The sequence below is a fragment of the Micromys minutus genome, assembly GCF_963924665.1.
Source record: "Micromys minutus genome assembly, chromosome: 2".
Taxonomy (NCBI): domain Eukaryota; kingdom Metazoa; phylum Chordata; class Mammalia; order Rodentia; family Muridae; genus Micromys; species Micromys minutus.
Genome location: NC_137971.1, coordinates 33,199,245 through 33,205,280, shown reverse-complemented (window position 1 = coordinate 33,205,280; position 6,036 = coordinate 33,199,245). Strand labels below are relative to the sequence as shown.

At 42.5% G+C, this 6,036-nt stretch overlaps 1 pseudogene across 1 annotated transcript in view; it reads right to left on the bottom strand.

The window, feature by feature from the left end:
• Positions 1–968: 968 nt before the first annotated feature.
• Positions 969–6,036, bottom strand: part of LOC308417519 (large ribosomal subunit protein uL13-like) — a 166,042-nt pseudogene continuing 160,974 nt past the window's right edge. The window contains exon 3 of the transcript in view: positions 969–1,101. The product of the transcript in view is annotated as a large ribosomal subunit protein uL13-like (transcript). The remainder of the gene's footprint in view (positions 1,102–6,036) is intronic.

The window sequence follows — 6,036 nt, the reverse complement described above, 5'->3', positions numbered from 1 at the left end:
TAAGTATCAACCAAGAACATCAAGGCCAGCGTGACTCATTTCCCAGTGGGTGCATGTGGTCATCGTGCAGTCTGAATGCACTTTAAGTTATGTACAAGCAAAGCATAGCTGTCCCTTGGTGAGTTACATGTGTGCACACATAGGCCTGTGTGTATGAAACTCCCACACTAAACCTGAAATCTTACAGATGCTGCTATTTAAGTCAGGATGCAGCATTCATTTACATTTAAAAGGCTCATCAAAGCAAATAAATTTTAAAATATTGCAAATAATAATAGAATAATTAGAGCAAAAATCATAAAAAGAAGTGACTGAATTTTGGAACACACATTTCTCATCCAACTGCACCATTTTGGGCTAAAGCACCGGGGAGGTGAAATGACTTGGCCAAGGTCTCGGGGTTAATTAGTGAAAAACTGAGGACCAGACTCTAAGTCTCCAGGTTCCAGGCAATTGGCTCATATCAATAATGTCCCACTTTTGGATTCCAAGCATCATTAACCTGCTCTTATATGATTCATATTACGAATGAATTTTTATCTACCTCTGACAAATGCACAAGATTCTAACTTTTATAATTGAAGTTTCAAAGAGAGAAAAGGCCTCTGGCTTCCTCTGAGTAAAAAGCACTCTCAGGTATAATTACAATTTGTGTTTATAATGTGCCTTTCATTAGGGGCCTGGAATGAACTCCAGAAAATTGATCTGATGACTGGCATTGTCCTTGTTTCGTGCACTGGGAAGCAATCACCCAGACAGGTTAAGTGAGTCAGCCAGGGTCGGCTGGAATGTCAGTCACTGAAAGAGACAGAATTAAATGTCTAAACCTTGCCTCATCTCTGTGGGCTTTGTCTTTGCCTGTTCAACCTCCAATCCCTTCCCAGACTGGGAATCATGGGGCCCTTTGTTCAATGAGACTTGGTCTAAGAGTTCACCTTTCCAAAGAACAAATGATTGTTCTCCCGGCCTCATGCTTTTCCATTCCCACAGCCGGTTTGGTTGCATTCATTGGGCATATAACCACACTTAGATCTGCCATTGCTCTCATTAGCCTCCTTAAAATGATTCTTGCACTTCCAGGGATCGGTATTCTTCCTGTTCCTACACAGATGGAGAAACAGTTACTATTACCTGCAAATAAAGCAGGGTTCATTCTGAGATGTCTACACTCTACCCACTCAGCGCCCCTAACTCTACCAATCTGAGTTGTCCCAAGGTAAAAGAAGCCAGTGAATAAATCCATTCCCTGGATCGTTTATTTCTCACTTGCCTCAGTGGGGCATACAGCATCAGAATGCATGGCCTTTACTTGACCACAAGAGGTCAGCTCCTATTGATCTACTGTCCTTCAAATGCCCTCTAGTGGCTGAAGGCCACAGAAAAGTACCTGTCAAGAGCTTGCATCTGAACTTAGTCTTTGCTCTTTTCTCTAATGGCCCATTAAGTCACACACCCCTCACCCCTAGCAGATTGGGGTGGGACTGTATCGTTTGTTTTACAGTCTTCAGGGTGAATATTTCGAAATGCCTGCAATAACTAAGACTCTGTTATTCACTTCTTTATCAGTTCCCTGGGGTGACATAGCAAAGTGCTCCAGTCCAAAGAAGCTCAAAAACAAAGATATATTCTTACAGTTTTAAAAGGTAACAGTTCAAACTCAAAATGTTGTAAGACTCAATGTGGTTTCTCATGGCTTGCCTCAGAGAACACTCTTTTTTTGCATTTCTGAAGCCTCTGGCATCTTCACACAGCCTTCTGGGTCTGTCTTCACGTGGGGTTTTTAATGCATGTTTCTGCGTTCAAATCTCCATCCTCCCTTAAAGACACCAAACTAAAGGGAGGAGGGTACTCTCATGATCCTATCTTAATTTGATTACATCATTGAAGGCTCTATAGCCAAATCAAGTCACTTTGACTCTCAATTGCTATTTCAAGCTACCTTTTATAATCACAAACTATTATGATCTTACCGTGAAACTTTGTGGTAGGTGCTCTTATTCCCAGTTCACACATAGAAACTGAAGACACATGGGTAGGTTAACCTTCAGCTCCACAGTAAGATAGCTGAAATATTTTGTATAGTATTTTGATCCAAAGTATTATGGTCCAAAGGCCAGCTCTACTCCATCCCTTTGAAGCTAAGAAAGGTTCAGGGTCCTGGGAACTACAAGTAAGTTTGTCATTAGCAGAAGCTATGAAGGAAGTATCTGAGGCTAGAAGGAACCTTCACGGTCTATGGAACTACACAAGACTGCTGCCTCTGACACACACTGAGTCACAACAAGAGTCCAGCACTGTTCCTAGCTCTGCACATGCTTGAAGTCTTTGAACTTTAACAATGGCACTGACAAAGGTCTTATCCCTGACTCAAAAAATAAATGAAAGAATTGAGTTTGCACAGCTAGATAGGGTCACGGGCCACATTGCTAGAAAGTAGTTGAACTGGGATCTGTATGCTAGAGGCCTAATGTGAGAATGTAACCATTTATCTTTATGCCTGAATTAGAGTTTTCTGCCAGTCTCTTTGACCTGTCTTCTGACATGCTGCTTGGTTCCTGTTACTGAATTGGCTCATTATCCTAAGGTAACTATAAGCTGAAACTATAGCCTCAGTAGACAGCAGAACCTATATCTTATACTAACATGTCTAAGGTGTCATTCAGTGCTGGTTATACCTGAAGATTCTGGAAGAACCTTTACTTTGGGGTGCAGCCATGGCCAACCCAGTAGTAATATGAGAATGGATAAAGAAGCTGGGCTCTCAGTTGCTTATCTCAACAGAGGCTCTTCCTACCTCACAATTCACATAGCAACTTTCTTCACATCTTAGAAAAAAAGGTGCAAACCCAAAAGTGAAGATCATCTAGTCACCAGGACATGTCAGTACAGGTCTGCCTGGGAGTTTCTGTCCCTGATAATCTCAAATGCCCGTCAGATGCTCTGCTCCATGGTTTGTGTCTTGAAGGCACAGGAAACTCCATTACTTAAAACCAGTTTTACACAGTTCAGCGAGCCCTAGATCTGGCATCACAAGAAATTCTGACAAGGGTCCTACAACACATGAGGAAAGGGTGCCAAAAGAGGTGAGATGCTGCAGACAACCCTTGCTTCTCCCCCGTGAACGTTCTAAAATAACCTCACAAGGAATTCTGCCAGTCTCATTTGGAGGTCTTGGAAATCACACCATTCAAGTCTTCCACTGGGCTGCTTCAGGCCTTGGAAAATAGCCAGCTTCTCTCCAGGCTGGAGTGTGTGTGCAGCTTCAACCCTGGGTACCCATGGAAGAGGAGAATGCCCTGCTCGGTGCTATATGTGGATGTGTAAATTACAGCAGATGATGCACTTAGCAATTATGTTCTTTGCATACATAAGCAGGAACAACAGCTCCCAAACTGCCAATATCCTTCTCAATTCTCACAGAATGACTGTGTGTCACACGGTCACACAGCGGGGGGCCTGGAAATGAGATGAAGGAATGGCACAGTATGAAGTTTCAATTTTGGAGAAGCACCCCCCCTGCAGTCATGAACAAGCAAACAAGAAAGCCTTGGAAGGTTGGATGGCCTGGGCACAGTCCCCCATCCTGGACTTAAGGACTCTGTAGAGGAAACCAGCAGAGGGGCAGAAAGGTGGCAGAAGTCTACACACTGGGCCCAGTTTTAGCACTTACTGCTGGATGACCCAAGAAATGGCACTAACTAGTTGGGAAAGGGCCAGAAGGCTTTGATGAAAACAGGAGGCAATATCTGAGGTCCAAGTATCTTGGTGAGACAGGCCGTTGGTGAACAGGAGGACGTAGAGGTAAGATGGGACACCTAGAACCTCCGAAGGTACACTCATGGCCTCATCTTAAGGGAGGCTCTACCCCATCCTTTGTTGAGAGATAATTTCTCAAGTCTTCAGGAAAATTTGGAAGTACAAGTGGCTTGAATGTGTCGTGTGTGTGTGTGTATGTGTGTGTGTGTGTGTGTGCTCATGGGAGTGTGCATGTGTGCCTGGAAGTGGGCATGTGTTTGTGGGAATATGTATGTGTGCCTGGAAGTGGGCATGTGTTGGTGGAAGTGTACGTAGGAGTGTGTATGTGTGTGTGTGTGGAGGGGGGGGTGTTTGTCCTCTCAGATTGTTGCTGTTAGCAATAAGTTTTAGTTACTTTAAAACTGAAGCTTATATCAGCTATCTACACTGAGTATCAAATGATCCCATCTGCCATTTTAAAACACCATTGTTTTTTTAACCTCAACTTGTGTTCCAGAGGTATGAGGATTAGTCTGAGTTCTTCACTGTTGGTACCGCTGACATGAATTGGGTCAGCTGGGGTTCATGAATCCCTTTCTGAAATGAATGTTCCTCTCCTACCTGGCATGTCTCTGTGTTCCTTTGTTTCCTCTTTGCTTCCTTCTCTTCCTGTAGCATCTCCTGTGGGCCTCTTTATGTTTCAGGCTTTCTCACACCCTGGTAGTCTTAACAACTGGATTTCACATAGCACCTGGCTGCAAGAGACATGAAGCAATAGCCACTGAACCCATTCAGGGCCATCCATAGACTAATCATAGCATCATTTTCATTTGTTCAATTAATTAAAAGAGTCACAGTCTATACCAAGGCTCATGAAGAGAGACGCTGACTTTGGACTAGGAGGGGCAAGGTCATGTCATGAACATGTGGGATGAGATGAGGAGCTACTGACTTCGGTACCTATATGGAAAATTTTCCCCAAGAGTGAATCGAACATATGTGCAGCGAGTATGACCCTAGCCGACGAATTTGCAACATTTCCATTAAAGTATTGCTAGCATATCACGGTTGAATGTGTATTCTCAGCAAGATGCCTGGTTTCAAATCCTGACTCTCTCCCTTACTGTCTAAACCTTATCTGGCAATTGTCTTAACTTCTGTGGGTTAATATTTTTATTTTACCTATATGAAGATTTTCTTAAACTAACAGAACTAAAACCTTTAAAGTGATTAGTTGTTCTAAGCACATGAAATAGTGCTTTGTAGCAACAGGCAGTATATTTCTTTGCTAGGTTTCTATCAGAAACCATAGACCAGGGATCTTAAATTACACAAATTATTATTTCATGGGTTTAGAGTCTAGAAGACAAAAATTAAGGTGCCAATTAATTATTCTTTCTGAGGATAGTGCAGAAAAGAACAATCTTGGCTTCTCTGTGTCTCATCATATCATCTTCATCCTGGACATAGATCTGCCTTTATCCAAATTTGCCTTTCTACAAGTATATTGAACTAGACAACCATTTTTCCTTGATTGTGTCTACAAAGACCCTATCCACAAATAAAGTCGTTGACCCTTCAGACTACAATATATGTTTTTTGCTTGGACATATTCTAACTCATCAGAGACATGACTGTTGTGATTTATTTATTTCAGAGACATTTCTGGTGTCATTGTCAGATATATAAAACACAAATGAGTGCAGTGGAGGTGTGTGTACCTGTCACTCTCAGAGAATTTGGACAATTCTCACAGAGTACAAAGGTATCTGGACAAATGCTCTAGGAACAAGTCTGTGGGTAGTGATTTATACTGGTGAGATTTAGAGTAGAAAATGTCTGGATCTGATGTCTCCTGGCTGAGATCTGGAATAGGGCACAGCAGAATGCTTCTGATACCAGCTTCTCTTGTCCATATCAGCAGGTAACCCTCTGTCTCTAACATGGCTATCCCTTGACCTCACCAGAACACAAACTGTGCTATTCAACATCCTTCAGAACTTTCTCATCTACCAAAGTCACTAGTCCCATAGTTGGACCTAGACATATCCATCAGGAACATATACAAATCCTTGTACCTACACACATCCTGAGATGTGAGACTTGACCTCCAGCTGCCAGGTCCCTCCATTCATAAATTATTTAGAAGGGGAGTGTTTGAGCAAGATGGAGATCCATATGGTAGAAGATTACCTCATAAACAGAAGATGAGAAAAGGAGTCCTAGTGTGAGGAGAACGTAAGACCTCAGGCAATTGTATCCTTAGATTATTTGAGAAAGCATTCCTGGCTGAGTGATAGA